General features: G+C 47.4%; 1 long non-coding RNA gene and 1 pseudogene across 1 annotated transcript; both read right to left on the bottom strand.

Moving 5' to 3' along the window:
• Positions 1-2280: 2280 nt before the first annotated feature.
• On the bottom strand, positions 2281-5218 carry LOC147685456 (uncharacterized). Its single transcript, XR_015300486.1, has 3 exons — positions 5113-5218; positions 4233-4361; positions 2281-2440 (listed from the first exon to the last, which is right to left on the bottom strand). It is a non-coding gene; the product is annotated as an uncharacterized LOC147685456 (long non-coding RNA).
• Positions 5219-20579: 15361 nt separating this feature from the next.
• Positions 20580-21854, bottom strand: LOC147685455 (E3 SUMO-protein ligase KIAA1586-like; annotated as a pseudogene).
• Positions 21855-22072: the final 218 nt, after the last annotated feature.

Here is a 22072-nt window from a genome sequence, read left to right as displayed (position 1 = left end):
GGGGTCTTCTACATTTTTGCGACTGGCTTTAGTAAGGGTCTGGGTGGGAGCACTGCTAGGAAGATCTATTTTTGTTCTAAAACACAGTTTACAGTACACCTAGCTTGAGGGGCAAGATCCGCTACATTAATTTGCCCATACTTATTTATCCTTCAAAAGGTGACTCAGAGTACGCACTTTCAAAAACATTGTACTGTCTACTAGGAAAAACAAATTGTGACTTTTTGCACTCCACAGCCTACATACCTTATATTTATTTATCAGTGGTGTTGTAATATTATATCACTTCCTGTTTTTCGTTGAATAATTACAGGCCGGGTTTCAGTCTCTGCAATGGGGAAAAAAGGATGGAGTCAGGCTTCACAGTAGCGAGCCACAATTCAGCATCAGGCAGGCAGTGGACAGGGTGTCTTCTGGTGACCAACATCGGTGGACGAAGCGTCGGCTGCAATGGAGGAGTGCCGCTAATAGGAGGATTTTTTTTCTGCGGGCAACTTACTTACCACTTCCAACAGGACCACTACAACCACATAGATACAGTATCCCTTGCCTTTTTCTCTGACTGTGACTGCATTTCTTGGCTCTCTCTCGGCTTCTACATTGATCCCTTAACACATCACTTAGTCCACTCCACTATCTGCACCACACATAGTCATTTGTAAGTGCTCCTACGTAATTCGCAAGTCGCAGCACGCCCCAGGCCGTAGAGGACTGGGATGGCCCCAATGATGAAGCATGTCACCAAGGGGCAACCCTGGTGAGTGAGGGGACACCTAGAAAAAAAGCAATTTCTCCTTTTCTATCTACTATACCTTCTGTCAGGTTACGCAGCCCCTAAGCGCCTACCGTACTATGAAACTACATTTCCCATGAGTAGGCGGGAGACTTGCAGACTATTTAGTGAGACTATATGAGAGTACCCTTGTATGTTAGGACATCACTTCACTGATGCCTGTCTTGTCTTCTCTTACAGGTATCCTTTCCCTGCTGACCCTACCTTTACCCATCCCACATTTTTTATTTTAGTTTGTTATTTTTCTCCCCCGCCTAATGCCTCGAACACCCTGTGTTTACACTTCTGGGTGTTGGTGACATTTGGAGGTGGAACCATATTTGCATCGACTGGATCACGGGGAGTAAACCTGACACCTTCCAGACCAACCCCATTGAGTGTTGTTGTGAATGGATTTATAGTGACCAGCAAGGCTCTCGGGTATCTGGCTACAGAGACCTTATGTTGAATATCATTATCAATAATTCCACACAGGCCCTGTACTGTCGCATTCTTTCTTTCCACAGTTGTCGATGATATATTCTTACTCTGCTTGACAAAGAACCATTGCTAATGTGAAAGAACTTCAACCGAATTAGTAGTTATACTTTACCATTTGTTAGGCTACAATGTGGCACTGCTCTACTGTACTTCTGTCACCTGCTATATTCTCAGTTATACCGTTGAATTGCTCAGGAGGACAAACCAGATTTCATTTTCTTTTTTTTCATAGGCATGCAACTGCCACTGTGTCACACCACTAGTACCACCGCTATGAGGAAATTTTATCCGACCAAGATTGCCAACGTTATTCGGTGTTTCCCGTGGAGCCAGCCCTGGGCCTAGCCCTACTTTCAAACACAAATTACAGGTAAGATAAGCGTTTGGTGGTTTGGGGGTATAATGGAGTATTAGTACGAGAGACGAGAGACTGAAGGTAGTACTACTAAAGTCCTAGGACTCTTGGATTCACTTCACTTAGTCTGTGAGAGGCACTTAGTGTTGAAAACATTTGGGCATTTACACTTAAAGGAAGAAAATGGAACTAAACTTTCAGGAAAACAGTCAACGTTAAACCCCCACCCACCAGGCAAGCAGTAAAAAACAGGTATGCTCAGATAAAGTTTGAAAAAGTATATTTATATCCCTAACAAAATAATCTCCCGCAAGACCCTCCCTAACCCCAACGATTGTCCTTCAAAAGTCCCCAAAAACCCAACTCCCAATTCCCACCCCCCAAAAGTCTCTAAAAAAGGGGCAAGGGACACTATGGGTGGATGATGTTAACTTTTTGGGCCAGGGCATCATGCTCCTCGCGGAGCAAGGCGAGCTCCTGCTGAAGGCGGGACACCATCAGGGTAGTGCGGCGCAGGCGTGCCTTCACTGCCTTGCAGGTGCAAGGCCTGTGAGAAGCAGCTGTTGGCCTTGCTGCTCGGCGGTGGCGTTTGCCTTTGGCAGCCCGGCTCAGTCTCGGTGGACCACTGTGCTGGGTGGCAGCCCGTGGGGCCACGGAGGCCGATGCAGACGACGTTGTCGTAGTTGTCGACTGCACACTTTCCACGTCCTCCAGGGCCACCAGCCGCCGATATTCCGCAACAGTGGCCTCGATCCTCCGTTGCCGGGCCGCTCTAGCCAGCTCCTTCCTCCTTGTTCGTTTGGAAGGAGAACCTATATGAAGAAAGAAAGACATAGTCTGTAACCAATGCTCTTTAAGATTAACTCAATCATTCAGCAGAAATTTGTGCTGCAGTACAACTAGCAACTTGCAAGCGCATTACATAACTATTGAGGCCAGTATCTATCTAACCTCACACTTCTTCATCCTTGCTCTAACATTAGTGGGAGTTTAAGGAACAAATTCTATGAGCACTGTGGACTTCCATTGGAGTCGACTATGAAAGTACACCAGTCTTATTCTTCTTCTTATCTCTTGTTTTGGAAAATTGGTACGTTATTTTCTGCAAGCCGGCATAATGCCAGCGCGGTAAACTTGCACCCGAGAAAAAGAGACGCACGCCATGAGGAGTGACCTAGACTTGCGTTGCCGTTGCGTTACTGTACCCGTCCAGTACATGCAGGTGGTGAATCTCTTACTTTTCTATTACGGGTGGCACTGAGAATACTCTGTTACAACTCAAGGGCTACTGCTTAATTAATTTAACTTTCACCCTACAGTGGAAATGAGTACTAGAAATGGAAAATTGAAGAAGATAAATAATCTGATTATCTATCACTTCACATGGGATGTTTTTGCTTATATATGGGATGACTTTAGGTGCTTTGCTTTTTATTGAGTGACCAGTGATACATCCACACATGAATGACTGAGTACTACTAAACTTATTAAGAGAGGTAGGGAGTGGCCACCATAATAACCGGATCTATGCAGTGCTTGCAATACAAACTACTGCTACTATTTATGGTAGTATTTGGACAAAATTAAAAGTTCTTTTCCTTGCCTTTCCTACACTGGAACGGACGTGCGGGTGCAGTGTTACATGCTCTTCAAAGTTACACTTAGTTCATCCACTGACCATCTACTCTCTCTAGATCATGGGTACTCACAAACTTTCTCTCAGGGGCTACATTTACAGTGTAGTTTGGGGCCGAGGGCCGCACTGGTGGGGGCGGAGTCAGAGGGGGCGGGGCTAAAGCAAAACGATAACTTGTGACCATGAGGTTGCACACAGGTCCCTGCAGCAGATGCCCTCATCCACTGAGCCACCAGACCCAGCATTTACATACATCTCTCTCCCTCCTGCTCTCCCTCCTGCCCTCCCTCCATCTCTCTCTCCCTCCTGCCCTCCCTCTCCCTCCCCCTCTGTCATCTCACTGTGTGTGTGTCTATCTGTGTCAGCCTTCAGCCCGGGTTGAGACCGCTTCCTCAACGCGCACACACAGACAACAACACCAAAGTACTTAACAGGTCTTTAAAAGACCATTAACATATTATTGAGGCTTTGTTTGTTTTAGCGCCCCTGCTTCTCCACCCTGACAATCACTGCTTGCCCGGCCCCACAGAGCAGAGGCTTTGTTCTATTTCACCTCTTTGTGGCCTTGCATCTCCACTCTGCTCTGTGGGGGCCGGGGGAGCAGTGATTGTCAGAGTGGAGATGCAGGGGCGCTAACAGGTGAAATACAAAAAAGCCTCTGCTCTGTGGGGGCCGGGGGAGCAGTGATTGTCTGCAAGGTCTGCGCACCGCCAACGAAGGCTTGCCGGGCCACCACCGGCCCGCGGGCCGTACTAGGAGTACCCCTGCTCTAGATACACATATGCTATCTAAGAGTCAGATAGTAGCATGATCCAGGTATATGGACACATACAGTTTCTGTGTCACCCACCCAGGCTGTTGTCCTTCCACCCATCATTGCTTCATCATTCACCCAGCCATGCATCTCATATTCTTGCCTTCCCAGCTAGTCTTCAATCTCAATAAGTAAGGAATATATAAGAGCTTACCTCTGGCCGCCACCACCACCGTCTCAACTCTCACAGCTGCCGCCGCCGCCTCCTCCCCTGAAGAATCGCCCTCCGCCTCCGTGTCGAGCACCACCACCTCCACACTGGCCCCGCCACCAGATGTTCCACCTACAAAGTACATTTAGGAATGTTAGAATAAAGCACTCACTAGTCACTAGTATTTGGTCTAGGAATGAAGACATGTGAAAACAATGTAATTTGTGACTGTCTACGTTAAACTTAAAAAAAATGTCCCTTTTTCCAGGGAAGGTTGTCTTGCTGCACTTTTAGGCACAACTGATGAAATCTGTTTTTTTAACACGCACCATTTTTCTCCACACAGACAGAAGATGGACTTCTAACAACAAGATCAAGTTGAAACCAGGTGAGAGCTCGGCTCGACCACAAGAAATGTCTTCAATTAATCGTCAGCACTAACCACTTTTCCATTATCAGTTAAACGTTTAGTTTTATTATGACTTCATTTTAATAAATGTGTTTACTTTTAATAAAGCTTTTAAACTTAAATACAATCTGTGTTTTTTGGTCCAGACTAGAGTGACTGAGCGAAAGGTTTTGCAATTTTTGCAAGCATGAGTCCAGATAGAACAGTTCAAAAGACATTATGGACAATCCCAGAGGACTGCACTAAGTTGATAGAGCTATTGCTGACTAGAATCATGGGAGTTTCGCCAACCGTGCAATCTTAGTTAGCTACACAGACAGACTAATAAGAATAATCTAGTAATACCACAGGGAGTCATAGTAGAGGCAGGATAAGAATTTAGATACAGTCTACAAGAAGAGCAAAGACAATTTTGAAAAAAGTCAAATGAGGAACGCTAGGAAAAATGGGTACTAGTCTAAAATGAAAACTTACTGGGGCCAGCAGAGGAGCCCTCGCCTGCCCGATCCTGGCCCTGTTGATGAACAGCATCCGCCGCCTGCTGCTCCTGTGTCCTCCTCTCGCCCCTGGGGGGAGCTGACGTACAACATGAAAGAAAGAACAGAAAACATGGATGATTGTTGCTTGTCAATGTCAACCAAATCAAACATTTCAAAAGAACAATAACAAAATATTTCTGCGAAATTATATTGATTATGGTTACTTTTCATTTATTTGCGGACCTGTGACTTCGAAAGTCACGTAACTCACTAAACAAAGTACTGAAACGTTCACCTAGGACTGGCAGGCAGCAGTCCGCAGGCAAGACGCAAAGTGACAGACAAACTCCATTGTGATTTCAGTCAGATCAGTGACAACACTAACAGTTGCCTGCTACATTACCAGTCATTTAAATAGTCAAACTATCAATCCACCGCCACTATTTTTCTTATTGTCAGGGTTACAAAGGAAGGGGCAGATTTAAGCCCTTGCGGCTCTTTTGCGCCGTTCTTGCGTGACTTTTGTGACGCAGCAGCTAAACAAAAAAGGGCGCCATGGTGCGGCGTATAATATTATAACAACGTGACGCGTTTGGGAGATGCATCCCGTTATAAAGCCCTGCGCCATCAGGGGGCGTTCCGGCGCAAGGGAGGGCATTCCTGCGCTGGAACACATCCTAATAGTGGCTGAGGGAAATCTACAAAATATCAATCAGTCACCTTTAGGACAATGATGCGTCACACAAACCCTGCACCTGCTTGAAGCAGACGTACGGCTTGACCCAGCATTGGGGAGATAGGGTACCCCAGAGCATTGATGGAGCTGCGCCATCGTTGCGACGCAACTCCAGCAGTAAAGCTTCGGTGACGTTTTGGGCCCATGGTGCGCCGCATTGCAAATACGGCGCACCATGTTTGGTGGTGGTAGCGGGCCGCACAATTAATGGCGCATCCCTGCTACTTTGCAGGGATGCGACGGTAATTGCAATTCTGCCCCTTAGGGGCATACTTACTTACGCGTTCTGGCGCATCTCCAGAGATGCGCCAGATCAAATGCGTCACGCAAAACTACCCTTGCGACACGGCAGATGTGCCTCATTTACAATGCGGCGCGCCCTGGCGCAAGGGTAGGCACTTGCGTGAGGCATCTCGTCACGTAAGAGCGGCGCATCGCTGGAGTCACGTCGCCAACGCAATGCAACTCCAGTAATGCTCAGGGCCACCCAATACTTAACATGCTGTGTCAGTCCTTTCGCCTGCTTCGAGCAGACATAAGGAATTGAATTGACGTAGCAGCGTCGCAGAAGTGCCTGCGTTAAATCTTGTACATTTCACGCAGGCAATTTTGCGAGGCGCACAGCCGCTGGACCGCGGCGCCCACCCTGCGTACTAGGAACGCACCCATTGTGGTGCAGGCCCATGGCTTTATAACATGACGCATCTCCCTAGATGCGTCATGCTGTAAATGACTCGCAGGGATGCGGCACGTTTACGCCGCTGTTGCGTCACGCAAGGCAACGTAAACGTGGCGCAAGGGGCTTGTAAATGTAATCTGCCCCCTAGTGTCTAGCATTACGCAGTTCTGTAAAGTACACTCATACATAATAGTTACTCAGGCCAATGAGACCACGAAATAGAAAACAAATAAGCATAGTAGCAACGCCACTGAGAAGGAGAGCAGTGCACCTGAAATGCACAGAAGATTTTGAAATATAATTTAACTACAATGTAATCGTCATCAGCGGCATTATTGGCTTGCTCCATGTAAAAAACAAATATTTGCAATACAACAACACAGAGCAGGAGAAAACATCATAGTAGTGAGTGATTAAATGGCTACTACTACTCACCAAGCCCGGGGATCTCCAAGCCGAGCTGGTCCAGCAGGTCGCGCTCGCGGTCCAGGAGGTCCGTCCAGCGATGGGTGACCTGGCTGTAGGTGCGCTGGACCCCGTAGAGGTGGGATATGGCCCAGCACACCTTCTCCCACCGCTTCCGGCGCTCCCGCATGTTGTAGCCGCCGGCCGCGATCCTGCCGCCTCCCGCGATGGTCCTGGGCAGGCGGCGCTGGACGAAGTAGACCAGCGCGCCCACTTCCTCCGGGCTGAAGATCTCCCGTCGCGTCACCTGCTCCCCCCTCAATCTCCCGCATGCTGTCCTGCCACTGGGTCCAGCACTACTCCCCGCCGCCGCTGCGGCCCTCAAGTGCCTGGGCAGCTTCACGGCGCCTGGCTTGACCATGGTCTGGGCAGGTAAGGTAGGAAGAAGTAGAAAATTAAGAAAGAATAGGATAGGGAAGAAGAAAAGAAAAGAGTTTAAAAAAGTAGTTTAAAAGTAAAGAAAAATAGCAGAAAAGACAAAAATATACAGCTAGGAAAAGAGAGGGATAGATAAGAAGCAAAATCGTAAAAAAAAAACTGAAAACAAGCAAAGGATGGCAAAGATACCAAGAGGATTAAACACCATGCCCAGACACAGGAAATGAATGAAAAACAAGATGGCCGGCGCCCGTTCACGAGCGCGAAAGAAAGTTCGCGCGAGATTTTCCTCGCGATCTCGTGCGAACCTGTAGATTTCCCGCGCGATCTCGTGCGAACCTCTACTCGCAATGCGCTTAGTGCGCGAGATTATACATAGCGGGCGGAAACGGAAATACGTCACGGAAACAAAATGGCCGCGCCCGTACTCGACCTTGGGGTAAATTCGCGTGTTGCGCTGCAAGCGGCTCGCGAATACTGCAAAAAAACTCGCGAAACAACAAGCCGCAAAAAAATAAAATGCTCATTCGCACGAATTGGCGGCTTCCGCGGTCGGTTTCGCACGACGCCGCGCCCCGCGAATAGCGCGAAAAAAACCGAAAAACGATTTCAGCAAAAGCAAAAGCAATGAGCAGGTGCAAAAGGTCAACCTCATGATTTGTAACGATTCTTTGTAGTGCTTCCTGAGGGGGCCCTCCAGAATTCGGTTGCCTGCTTGCAACTATTTTGTGTGACCCTGCTCTGACCTTAACTGTATGCCACAAAGGTCCTGATTTACAGCTAAAGGAGCAGACAAGCAGGTGCCAGGCTGGAACTTTAAATTCTTTCAGTGACACATTAATTAGCCCCTAATTCATTATTGTCAGTTGGGGCAGGGCAGGTGTTGTAACTAATTTTGCAACAATGAAAGCACTTAGCAAGTGCAAAAGATCACTAATCAGGGCGCACTAAGGAAGCAGGTGCCAGCTAAAAAAATATTCTGTGACACATTAATCAGCCCCAAATTAATTCAGGTCACTTGAGGCAGGGAAGGTGTGCTTTGCTTTGCCGAAAATAATGTACACTGGACAACCAGAGGGTGTGGTGATGAAACAGAGGGTGGCATGGGTGGGCCAGAGGGGGGCATGAGTAGTCAGAGAGTGGCAGTGGTGACAGAGAGTGGCAGTGATGAAGAAGAGTGTCCCAAACAGGCTGGACATGTAGAAACAACAAGTTCGCAAAACTTGCGACCCGACAGGTAAGTTCGCAAATTGCGACATTGTAAAAACCCTCGCGAACTGGCAGAAACACGGGCGAACACAAAAAAAAAAAAAATCCGCAAATTCGCGGGAATTCGCGGATTTTGCGGATTGCGAATCCGCAAATCCGCAAAATTCGCGAACGCGAGATCCGCAAAATTCGCCCATGCTTAGATCAACCCCCTCCGGAAGAAACCCTCGGCGGACCCCACCGACCTCAAAAACTACAGACCCATCTCCTGCTCCCGTTCCCAGCGAAAGTCATCGAGAAAGCAATCAACAGCCAACTCGCCACATTCATCGAAGAGCACAACATCCTCGACTCCTCCCAATCCGGCTTCAGAAAAAAACACAGTACAGAAACCGCCCTCCTTGCCGCAATAGATGATATCCGTAACTTACTTGACAAAGGAGAAACAGCAGCCCTCATCCTCCTTGACCTTTCAGCGGCGTACTACCCAGTCTCTCACCGCACCCTAATAGGCAGACTCCACGATGTAGAGATCCAAGACAAGGCCCTCGACTGGATCTGCTCCTTCCTCTCCGGCAGAATGCAGTGGTTCAGACTTCCCCCTTTCCTCTCAGACCCTACAACTACCACCTGCGGAGTCCCCCAGGGGTCCTCCCTCAGCCTACGCTCTTCAACGTCTACATGGCTCCGCTTGCCACCATCGTCAGAACCTACGGACTCAACATTGTGTCATACGCAGACGACACCCAACTCATCCTCTCCCTATCCAACAAACCCAACACCCCCAGACACAACTTTCAAGAAGGCATGGAAGCTGTCGCTAAATGGATGAAAAACAGCTGCCTACAACTAAACACAAACAAAATGGAAGTACTCATCATGGGCCCAAACCCAGATGCCTGGAATGACACCTGGTGGCCCCCGCCCTTGGAAAGCCGCCCACCCCCACGGATCACCCATGCAACCTGGGAATCATCCTGGACTCAGAGCTCAAAGTGGACTGCCAGATCAACTCTGTCTCGTCCTCCTGCTTCCACACCCTCCGCCTCCTAAGTAAGACCTTCAAATAGATCCCCCTCGAACACAGAAACACTGTCACTCATGCCCTGGTCACCAGCAGGCTCGACTACGGCAACGCACTCTATGCCAGAAAAACAAAAACCTCACCGCAAGCTACAGAACATCGAAAATGTCACCGCAAGACTGGTCCGTAACCTGCAAAGCCACTGCCACTTCTCCCATTACCTGTGCACACTCCACTGTTTCCCCATCGAAGCTAGAGTCACCTTCAAGATGCTAACCCACGCTCACAAGGCCCTCCACGACACCAGACCAGCATATCTGAACAGCCGACTCAAATTCCTTGCAACCAAAGGATCCTACGATCAGCCCAGCTCTCCTACGCCGTGGTCCCCCACACCAGAAAGACCCGATCGGCAGGCCGCTCCTTCTCCTTCCGTGTGGCCAGTGCCTGGAACGACATTTCGCTCCACTTTAGACAGATAACATCGCTCCCCATCTTCGCAAGAAACCTCAAAACCTGGCTCTTCGAAACACCCCCTTCTTGATGGACTGGAACCTGCGACCCCCCCACACCTGCAGCACCTTGAAACCCTTATGGGTGAGTAGTCGTGCTTAACAAACACCTGATTTGATTTGATTTGATTTATTGACCGTCTGGTTCTGACTGACAGGAGAGAGGGGATGTGCATTCCCTGCAGCCAGTCCCTGGGTGTTGAGGCGTGTCCTGCCCTGCCTGGATGACTCAGTGCTAGGCTGAATAGGCCTGGTCTGCATTTGGAGTGGTAGGAGGAGCAGTACCTGCACCTGAATAAGGCCGTACCTGCCTTCCACAATAGTGGCTCCGCCCGCCTGTGTTGTATCTGGAGCCAAGGTTTACACTAACAATGGAGGTTGTTGGGCACCAATGCGAATGTAATTGTAAAGTGCCCCCATAACTGGTTTGGACTGGGCTCAGAGCCCTGTGCCAGGGGAGAACAAAGACATATTGACTATAAGTACTGGGGCTGTGACCCCATGTCTGTTGAACTGAACTGGATCTGGAGAAGAAGACTGCTGTGCGCCAGAAGGAACCGCTATCTGGGACTCCCTGCTTTTGGGAGTGAACCTGCTTTCCATTGGGCAGCTAAAGGGACTGCTGCCCTGCTAAAGAGCCCTGTTGTGCTGGCCTGCCTGGGCCCTGTTTTGAGATTTACCAAGGCTCTGCGTCTGGCCTTGGATAAATTGAAGCAGCATTGGGTGAGCGCTGTGTTTTTTCAAACTGGGAGTGGCATTCTCCAACAAAGCCATGGAGCGCTTCCTTTTTGGCCGTGCTACAAAGTGCGGTGCCCGCATACCAAAAGCATGTGGCGGGCGTTACCCAAGTTGTCTTTTTAACCAGAAAAGTGGGTTTTACCTTGTACCCAGCGGGCACAGCTACACCATGAAGTGAAGCTACCGCAACCTGTAGCCAGGCAGTGGTTGAGCCTGGTTTTGGGCAGGGCTCCCTTGAGGAAGAGAAAAAGTAACATGAAGCCAGGTGTGGCAGGGCCCACAGCTGTAAGAAGTTGAGTGGAGAAGAGAAGCAGACGGAGACTTTGATGCATGTTCGGCTGACTGCCTCTTTATTTGAGGGATGAGGTGGCTGCACTTCGTGATTGCGTCCCAAGCGGTACCACACACCAGGAAGAGGAGAAGTGATGTGTGCGGACATCAGCAAAGATACTGCTGCAACTGTAGGTGGGTGAGTGTCGTCCCCCCACCTCATACTGGAAGGCATGCACTGCGCAGCAGCCCGAATGCGGGCTTTATGGGGCTTCTTTTTGCCTCCCGTTGGGGAGAGAGAGAGACCTGCTGAATGCGGGCCTACGACGAGAGGAGGCATGGCTGGCCTCGTTGGCCTGGAGTAGTGGCTGGGCCCCTCTCCCATGTTGGTGGCAGCTACGCCCGGGTTGCAGGCAGCTCCCGATTCAGGTACACTGTTGGGGGTTTGGATTCACTCCGGTGGACATTGCGGGCGAGCCCAGGATGGGATCTCTCACCCAAAATTGCCGCTTTCCCTGTCTTAGGGGGGCACGTGGCCCAGCAATCGTCAAGAAGAAAGGGTCTGCTTCAGGTAGTTAGAGCACAAGTGCGGTTCTGACGGCTATTCTATCCTATGGTAGTGTATGTTCTATGATATCTGTCTTGTGGCAAGTGTTTATTGTGGTGCACCGCTAATTAGATTTATGCATATTGTGTGATGCTAGGAACCGTCCCTACCAATAATTATTGGGTTGTGCTAATTGTAAGGTTTATGACAATGGCTCGATGGGCCAAGTGTTTTATGTAATCCCTGTGAGTCATGACGAGTGCCATTGACACAGTGTAATATGTGTGATTGTGTTCTAATGTGTTTTTTATGGATAATACAAAGGCTATTTTTATAGAACCTTGTGTGGAGTTTATTTTTTGGTGTGCCTAGTGTGTCGCTGCTGTGTTAGTGTGTTTCGCAAACGCTTTACACATTGTCTCTGGGATAAGCCTGAGTGCTCTGCCACGCTACCAATGGGGTGAGAAGGGGTTATCTTCAGCATGTAACGCCCTTGCCCTGACTAGAGGGGTGGGTTCTGCCTGGCTTAGGTGCATACCCTAGCCAACCAGAAACCCCATGTCTAACACTTTTCATACGTAAAAAGGGATGTCTCTGTGGCGCAAGGGCCTTGCAAATTAGCCCCTTGGTGTGCTTAGCATATAGACGCACCCTTGACCTATGGTACACATGTGTGCGCATTGTTGACTTGATTGGTATTGTACTGGTAGGGACAGCCCTCAGTACAAAGAAATGCTAAGGCAGTGTATAACACTTTCGTATGTGTGCATTAGAATGCATCAGGCATATATTACTGAATGACACATAGTGATGTGCCAATGATCCTCCTTGGCATACCTCCCTAGGATAGTCACACAATAAGTGGTCCTATCATGGCTTACACAGCTTAACTAGCCTGTGACTGTGGCAAAACACATATCATTGGTCTTGGACATAATTTCCAATGAAAAATGTATGTTTCCTTGTTGTCCGCTATGGCTAGGATGTGCCTTGCACTGGCTTGCCTGACTCCATACCTCGGAAGGCATAGCAAATCACCCATGCTGGCTTTGCATGGCATCATGGAGGTGTTTCTGAGGCCAGGGCCACTGCAGCTGTCCTTACATATGAGACTCCCATTGTAAATGCCTCTTGTATAAGAGGCCCTATATATGTCAGAGAGGAGCCCACTCACATGGTACTGTATCCAAGGCTATTCCAGCCTCAATCTGACCCATCTCAGCATATCCCATACGTGTTAATATTCAATTTTCCAATAAAATACTTAGGGATGCATGGAACATGTCTGATGGATACCTGGTACTCGGCAGCACTGATAGGTACAGAACTCACTTAACTTAAGGAACAGGTATGCTAAGAGGGCATGGGTATTGCTATACCTTACTGAGTATGGTTTATGAGTTATGTAGGTGCAGAGACTCATCAAAGTCAGCTACCATAGTGAAATATAGTAGTGATGAGGTTGATGAGGTTGAAGAACTGGTTCCGCAAATTGGCAAACAGGTACATGTTTTGGCTCATCATATGTATGTACACTTCAGGCTGCCTTACCTGTGTTCAAAATCAATTGTGGAGGGAGAAGGACAGTGTGATCCATTCAGCTTCCTTGTATACAGTATGATCACTTGTCCTGCTTTAACTTGGGTTTGCAGGTAGCGTACTTCTGTCCCAATAAAAACCCTCATGCATGTGTCTGTTGTTAAGCGAAAGCGGTATATCTTGATTCTCCGCCCCTTTAGATGCGTAAGTGCATAATCATTGTGTTGGTGGTTATGCAACCTCCACCAGGAGGAAAACCCTTTGGTTACAGCAGTAGTGATTAGTGATAGGGAAGTGCAGTGCTGTGAAATGGTAAAAAGGCTCGTCTACCCTGTGTTCCAAAACTTTAATCAAACAGAGTGCGAGACTATATTAAAATTAAGGTGTGTGTATTGAGACAGTTGAGGTATCTCACACACTAGTATTCATTGTTTTAAAAAAGGTCGACATGTTTCAGCCCTAATTCGCCAACATGGGTCGAGTGGGCTTTCTTCAGGACCAAAGTGAAGTGCAGAAAAAGAGACCAAGGGCGTCCGTGGTGTGCTGTCCACGGTGCACTCGATGGTCTTAGGAGCATCCTGCGGTCCTGTCAGTACTGTGCTGATGTGCAGAGTCAGCACAATACAGACAGGACCGCAGGAGGCTCCTAAGACCATCGAGTGCACCGTGGACAGCAGGCCACGGACTTATATAAGGTACCTACGGGACCATTAACAGAGAAGGATTAACAGATCCCTCCAACCACTACATTTGAACATATAATCATGTTCTAGTGTTATCACTATCACGGAGACGCCCTTGGTCTCTTTTTCTGCACTTCACTTTGGTCCTGAAGAAAGCCCACTCGACCCATGTTGGCGAATTAGGGCTGAAACATGTCGACCTTTTTTAAAACAATGAATACTAGTGTGTGAGATACCTCAACTGTCTCACCTTAATTTTAATATAGTCTCGCACCCTGTTTGATTAAAGTTTTGGAACACAGGGTAGACGAGCCTTTTTACCATTTCACAGCACTACACTTCCCTATCAATAACCACTACTGCTGTAACCAAATGGTTTTCCTCCTGGTGGAGGTTGCATAACCACCAACCCAATGATTATGCACTCACGCGTCTAAAGGGGCGGAGAATCAAGATATACCGCTTTCGCTTAGTGATCCTTTCTCATTTGATTGCTAGATGCCTTACTTATGTGTGTCATTCTGGCATGTCAACTGTGCTATTTGATTAGTTAAACCATAGTCAATAGCTATTCATATGTACTGTGATTCTGTTGCATATATGTGTTCTAAGTTAACTGTAACAGTTTTACATGTTATGTCTTGTAGGTGGCCCACCATCATACACAGTTGGTGAGGTGAATGGTTTCTAGAACCCCAACTTCGCCATCTGCATCAATGCTAATTGTATAGTGCAAGGACTGAGTGTGATGTCAGATGCTGTGTGAATAGCCAGATTCAATCTGCATCCCTGTCACAAAGAAACTTATGTCTAATGATTAATAGGTCAGGAAAAGTGCAGACTAGGTGCCTCTGAAGGTCACAGTGGTGTCGCTATTGGGGCTGAGGCACCCACGGACTCACTCTAGGGTGGCCGCCACAGTCTCTATCCCCTCCTGCACCTGCTCTACCATCTCCCGCTTGACTCCTACAGCAGTACATTGGAAAGTAATCTGTGTGTCCTCAGAGTCCAGGGCTCTGGGTAGGGTGGCAGGTGGTGCCTATTGGTGCCTATTGGTTGGTAGGCAGGGAATGTGGGGGATCCACTCGATGCTGAAGACCCTCCCTGTGTCCAGAGATGGTGTCCCAATGGAGTCCAAGAGTTCTTGTAGGGTGTCATGATCAATGATTTTCAGGTTGTAATTCCCATCATCGCTGAAGTAAGGGTCAGCGTGTGGCCAGCAGGTGGGGGTTCAGTCTCTGCAATGAGATGAGAAATGCTGTTGCTGAACGTTCCTAGATATTGACATGAATAACCTAGTTGACAATCAAGGTGCAATACATTTCACTTTCAGTTCCTCATTGATGCATAGGACACCTGTTACCCTAAGGTATGTATTGCAGATTGCACTGTATTTCCCTTTCAGATGACTGGATCTCAGCATTGTTCTCAATTACTTTCATGAGCCTATGACACCTACATTATGCTTGACCATAGCCAATGGACTGACATGGCAGGCTGTTATACAGTGATATGGGTCAGGCAGCACCCCACATGGTATTAGTGCTGGGAATGGTGACATGTACCTACCCAGTTTTCTTAGACAACTGGCCCATCAACCTAACCCTCTGACCTTCCTGGCCTCTTGTTCTTTGTGCAAACTAACTAGTTTTCCCTATCAATTGACAGGTCCCTGTATGACATTCTCCGACTTGTACATGTGTCACAGTGAGAACATTTTGGACCAGATTCCCTCCTGGCACATGCCACATTTTCACCCTGGTCCATATGACATGTAGAATGTAGTACCTTAATGGGCTGTTGTCTGTCATTCCTAACCAGCTGCTACACATTTGTGACCCAGTAAGACACAGCAGTACATGTGTATTTGTTAGGGTACCATGCAGTACATATGTCCCTTTTCACCTCCTTGCAATGCAAAGTTTCCCCAGTCGGACAGAGTGGTAGTTGGATGTGCACAGCAAGCACCTACTATGCACTGCACTGGCTGGGGCCCACTAGGGCCTCCCACATCATTTGTTTTGGCACCCATCGGGGCATATTTACAAGGGCATTGCACCACCAGAGCGTCACTTCTTACAAAGCTCCAATCATTCAATGCCTTGATCCATGTGTACAAGGTGGTGCCAAACAACTTTGCATGTCTTAATGCCACCGTGTAAATATTGTTCTCTTTGACACAATTTTCTGCATCAAAGGGGCATGCCAACAATGAGAAATACTTTTTTTCCACGTTTTTTCTCTTTCTATGTGTGCTGCATTAGAAGGAGAAAAACACCATTATAGATTGTTTATGTGTAAGAAGGGATGTTCCGTATTTACAGGAATACGTGCCACCCCTATTCTCACCCCTGAGGCAGTGCTAAAAAGAACAGCTGTGCGCCAATGCAGGCAACCTTGCACCTTGGTGCTAGGGTGCATGTGTTGCCACATGGCTTTTCTGTTTACAAAGGCACAAGGGGTGAGCACAGGGATGGCACGTATTCCTGTAAATACAGTACATCCCTGCAGCTGCGTGCCAACGCAGACACCCTTGCACCATGGTGAAAGGGTGCCTGGGTTGGCGCACGGCTGTTCTTTATGCACTGGTACAGGGTTGAGCACAGGGTGGCACGTATTCCTGTAAGTACAGCACATCCCTGCATCTGTGTGTCAATGCAGACACCCTTGCACTATGGTGCAAGGGTGTCAGCGTTGACTCAAGGCTGTTATTTTTGCACCTACCCAGGGGTAAGTAAGAACAGGGGTTGCAAATGTTCCTTTAAATACGGTGCATCCCTCCATTGAATTAAATGATGCAGCTCTGCACCGCATAATTGTTTGCAGCGATATGCTGCACTAGGAGTTCAGGTGGTCCATACCATGGTAGCTGAAACCTGTGTGCTCTGACCCTGCATGGCAGGACAGCTGGGTGCTATGTAGTTTAATCTAGGCTTCTATGGACAGGGCTCTTGAAATGTCCCTATATGTAGATACTTCTCATGGCCTGCATATCCCCCACCCTCACATGGGTCGTTTCTTCTCTGAGAAACCCATTCCATGATATGGATTTCCAGGCTAGATTAATGTGCATGGCCCCAGATGAGACAGATGGTATATTTCCTAAACATGTGGTGCAGTACCACAAACCATCTTGCTGCGCCAATCTGTGTGATTAGAAAAGTACAGGGATGTGCTGTGCTTACCACAATACAACGGATCCCTGTGATGTCCTCTGTGCTGGAGCACCAAAGGCTGGATAGCACCGACAAAGGTACCCTGGCACCATAGGGTAAGGGTGCCTGCTTTTGCGTTCTGCTGCTGTTTGTGTGCCTGAGCTGGCAGAAAGGACAGGAATCTGCCAAATCTTGTAAATACAGTGCATTCATGCCCTTTTCTTTTGACGTAGGGCAGCACAGTTAGGAGGCGTGTGGCCCTGCCCTCCGGCAAAATATAAGCCTTCCATTGATGTCATGTTTCCCCACAGATGTGCCAGCTTCCTACCCTATGGCCTGCAGACAGTGCCACAGAGCGCTGGGACATAGCTACCTGCACTGCACAACACAAACGAGTTACCCATATTGCCCTTGTTGCGACTTACCTTGTTGTTGTTGTAGTTCATCATAGCCAGCACTGTACTGTTCTGCAACTCCTACCACCTACTCCTCGGAGATGACAGTGGACACCTGCACGTCCAAGGGGTCCAGCTCCTCCTGGGGCACTGGACTACCACCTCCGGTCCACAATGCTGGCTTGAGCTTGGTTGCCAGTTTCTCCTTTGTCCTGCTTTTTCAATCATCCCAGCGCTTTTTATAGTTATTTAGTGTTCTCTTGACTTTGGCAATGCTGTTCACCTTGTCCACAATGGTCGGCCATATGGATTCTTTCCTCCCCAATTACATTTGGAGCTGACGAAGTTCACCTCGGTGATTAAGATCTCATTCTACTCTTCAATAAACTTGCACTTCCTCTTCCCCAGGGACTCTGGCTGGTCATCCTGGCAGGCACAGGTGTTGCTGGGTTGTTATTCTGGGCTATGCTCACCGCTGGCTGTTCCATTGCTGTTTTCAGGTAACTTTGCCATTTTATTTTTATGTAGCTGCGTGTTTAATATTTTTTGTCCAGCTAGACACACAAAAGTGATGGTAGGAGAGCTAGTGTCTATTTTCTAGACGCAAATTGCCAAAACGTCACTTTTTCAGCATTAGCATAACATTTCCTTACAACACGGTGCACACAACAGCGGCAGTTTTAACAACGCCGGCTTCTTCCTAACACCATAGTGTTCCGCATTGTAAATATGAAGCAAGCATGGTATTGAAATTTGTCAAACCATGGCGGTAATATTTTGGGCGCACTGCTGTGGCAAAACAGTGGTGCACCAGTTCTTGTAAATATACCCCTTAGTGTGCCCCTGCAGGTCACAGGACAGGTCTTCAATCTTGCATTGTCATGGACAGACCTAGGCCTCTGAACGCACACTAAATTAGTGATTTGTCAAGGCAAAATGAAAGTCAGCATAACAGTTTCAAATGCACTAAGAACAGAGGTACACACCCGTTACCATGAGAGGGACAGCCCTGACCCAATAATAAGTTACATTTAAATGATAAATGGAAAAGTTATTTGAATGGAACTTTTGGTATCATGCTAGATTGTATACACTCTGTCAATTTTGGAAAGAAGGGAATATTATTCATTTATGGTTATCATCCAAACATTTACATTAGAAAACTTTGAAATGAGAAAATATTCCTCACAAAGGATGTGAAATAACAATATATTAACTCGAAAACCTCTATAAGATGTATTCTGATGCTCTCTTGATCTCTGGCCTTCAACATTGAGAAGTCAAAAGCATCATAAATCTTCAGTGAGCTGCGTATGTGGCCAGTTCTCTGAGGATGATGGATGTGGAGTGAAAGAACTCTGATCCAGAGCCCAGGCAGCTGACAAATATTTTGCATGTGGACTAGTATTAGGGGGTCGATTGCTAGAATTTCTGGGTGGTGGACTCCCCAGTCCCGCCCTGAAGTCCTGGGAAAGGCAAAGTGCTCCTGAAGTCTAACCGCCAGTAAGCTGTGACCAAGGTGGATTGGGGAACCAAAAGCAGCCCTGGCAGAAATGCTCAAACCACTACCTTCCTCTCCTTGCCATGTCTCTCACTTAACTCCATCCATACTCCCTCTCTGTCTCCTGCTCATCTCCCTTTCTGATAGCTCTCTCTTTCCAACAACCCACCCCCCTCCTCTCTGTTTCTTGAAGCCCCCTGCTGCAATTCATCTTTGTGAGTTGAGAAAGTGATGGAGGCACACGCAGTGGCCCCGGGCTGTCATAACTGGCCTCCAGCTGGGAAAATGTCAGGTAAAATAAAAAGCTAGTCCAGTTTTGGCTGTATTGGTGCTGGCTAGGATGTCCCAGAGCTGATCATGTTGACTATAGTCTGCTTGGAAAGAAGCCTCTTGCAGGCTCGCTTTGGAACTCCTCTGTTCCCAGGCCAAGTCAGGCATCCACGGGTGGCAGTAAGAGAGGGCTGCCCTCCTGTGAAGCTGCAGTAGCCTCTGAGGAGGTACACCCAGGGCAGCACGTAGTGACTGGCAGGGCCCTATTGACACTCGGCCTGCATTGATAGTGCTGGCTCACCTTAGGTTTACTACCTCTCCTGTGAAGGGGCACTGCAGGTGACATGTGGCAAGGGCCTCTCCCCCAGATGGTGAACACTGTATGAAATGGCTCTGGGACGTGACTCATACTGCTTCGGGACCTGTCTGAGTGATCACCCCCCCCCCCCCCACACCCCCAGGTAAAGAGGGTAGGCACTGCACCACATGTACTAATTAAATTTGCAAGTCACACACCCATGCAGAGTCTTATCACCTCAGGAACTCAGGACACTAATGGCCAAGGGTTGGCCTGCAGGCTTTCTTCGGCAATGGACTTATGAACTCTGGGGTGTCACACTGTGGCTTTTCTTTTAGTAGCAGCCTTTTACTTACTGCAGTTGTCCACTGAAAAGCAGAGGGAATGGATGGAGTTTAATATCCCTTAGACAGGGCTTTAAGTGGGGAATAAAACGGGGGGTGCTCTAAAAGGGGTATGGCAAATTTCTTAAAGGGGTGTGGCCTATCCAAGTAGGGGCATGGTCTAAATCAAGATAACTAGCATTGTGTGCTTAAGAAAATCAGGAAGTCGCATCCAGCAAAGGATAATAAAATAGGCAAAAAAGTATATTTATTAAGCATAAAACCATAAAATACCAAACACTTTAAAAAAAAATTACAATTATTTACATTACTTAGAAATCTATTGCAGGATTTCCCAAAACCCTTGAAGATATTCACTGTGTATATTTTGCTGGGGTTTCTCACAACAATTTTCTTCAGCAGACCTTCTACCTTTTGCCAGCCAACTCTTTACATACAGCTTTGCGTCAAATGTTTCAAATGGAGGACCATCGCATTTTACCCATAAGCATGAAGAAATGGTCTCTACAAGAAGAGAGGCCCTTGTTGGACTAGCAGTTAAGTTCATTGCACTGAAACCTCTCTCGCAATCCGCATTACTTGCTGGCAGGGTTTCCATGCAAACTACTAACTTTTTTCAAGCTTCAGGGGTTTTCTTTCCACCAAAATATTTGAAAAGTCTAAAAGCTTGGATAGTATCTCTTGCTGGCAGCTGAAACTCTGAAAACAGATTCCTGGATCTATGTTTCACCATAAAGAATGCATTTATCACCAGAAAGCAAGTTGCCTGCATCTAGCAGACTGAAGCTGGCTATAAGTTCGTTCTCAGAATCCGGGGCACATCGTTTATTGATATTTACAGACAGACTTTGGTAAAACTGATTTGGATTAAGGGCAACAGAGTTACTTCGACCATAGAAAAGAGGAACATTCTTGAATTTGTCCTCGTCAACTGCTCTCTGAGTCGCAGAAACAAACTCCCCTTGTGAGTCCTTCATTGCTCTAAATATACGTATTTGACTAACCAAAAGTCTGTGGGCATTAATAATTGTAATGCCCCTCCTCTGTAAGGAGAGTGATAAGTCTTTGAGCTCTTGAAGTGCATCACATATTACCCCCAAATCTCTGATAAAAGAATAGGATGTAAGCTTCTTCAAGAGACCTTCATACTTACTCCGGTCTCTTATGGGTCTGGATGGGTCTTTAGAAGCATTTTCAAAATGTTTGCACAAGGCATGGAGGCAGTTCCAAATAGCTTTCACAGATCTGTAACTGAATGCTACCCATCTAGTATCAAGCATTTTCCCTATCTTCTGAAGCTGTACACATAGCTCGCTGGTGGCCAGATTGAGCTCTCCCTGGTTTTTTGGTGACATGCTGTATGTGGCTTACAATGAGTCCAGGAAAATCTTGAAGTGATTGACCCCAGCAACCTCATCAACTGTATCTGCCACAGCAAGTTCTAGTCTGTGAGCCAAACAGTGCCAATTCAGTACAAGATTTGGAAATTCTGATGTCAGCAATGCTACTACTCCTCCTTTTTTACCAAACATTACTGCTGCTCCGTCTGAACATACTGCAATCAAGATATCATGTAGCAGACTTTTTGTGAGTCCAACTTTTTTGAAGTAGCTTAGGAGAGCTGTCTTTACGCCAAGGGCATTTTTTTCTGCCAGCTCAAGCAGGCCAAATTAGATGGTCACTGGGGTACTTTCATTTCCAAAAATGCCACAGAGGCAGATGATTAAGGTAGAAGCATTGCAAATAGAAGTGCTTTCATCAATTATTACTGTGATCTTTGGTTTGTGTTGTCTGATATAACAGACCAATCTGTGTTGCATTTCCAGTGCAATGTGTTTTACTATTTCAGTTGCAATCACATTGCTGTGCAAAACATGACCCATTGCACTGCCATTCTTTGCCTGAAGGCAAATTAGATCAGGGTAGTCAGTGAAAGGGCGATCTTTTTTTGCCAAGTAGTGGGCAGTGTCACATACCCTGCATGTGCTCTCCATATGTTTTGCATTACATTTGTGTTACTGTCACCACCAATATATTTTCCTGCTGAGCTGTAAGAATGACAATGAGCAACTGCGAGGGCTGCCAACCAGATGTGAACTGAATTATAAACTGGAAAGCGAGGGCCACTGTTGGGCTAAAGTCCAGAAGAAGTCTTGAATATGGATCTTCCCCCCAGTGGGGTAACAAAGGCCCCCCGCAGCCCCCACGATGC

This window comes from Lissotriton vulgaris, chromosome 10 (assembly GCF_964263255.1).
Source record: "Lissotriton vulgaris chromosome 10, aLisVul1.2, whole genome shotgun sequence".
Lineage (NCBI taxonomy): Eukaryota > Metazoa > Chordata > Amphibia > Caudata > Salamandridae > Lissotriton > Lissotriton vulgaris.
Note: the sequence above shows the minus strand (reverse complement) of the source record. Positions and strands in the feature narration are given on the sequence as shown.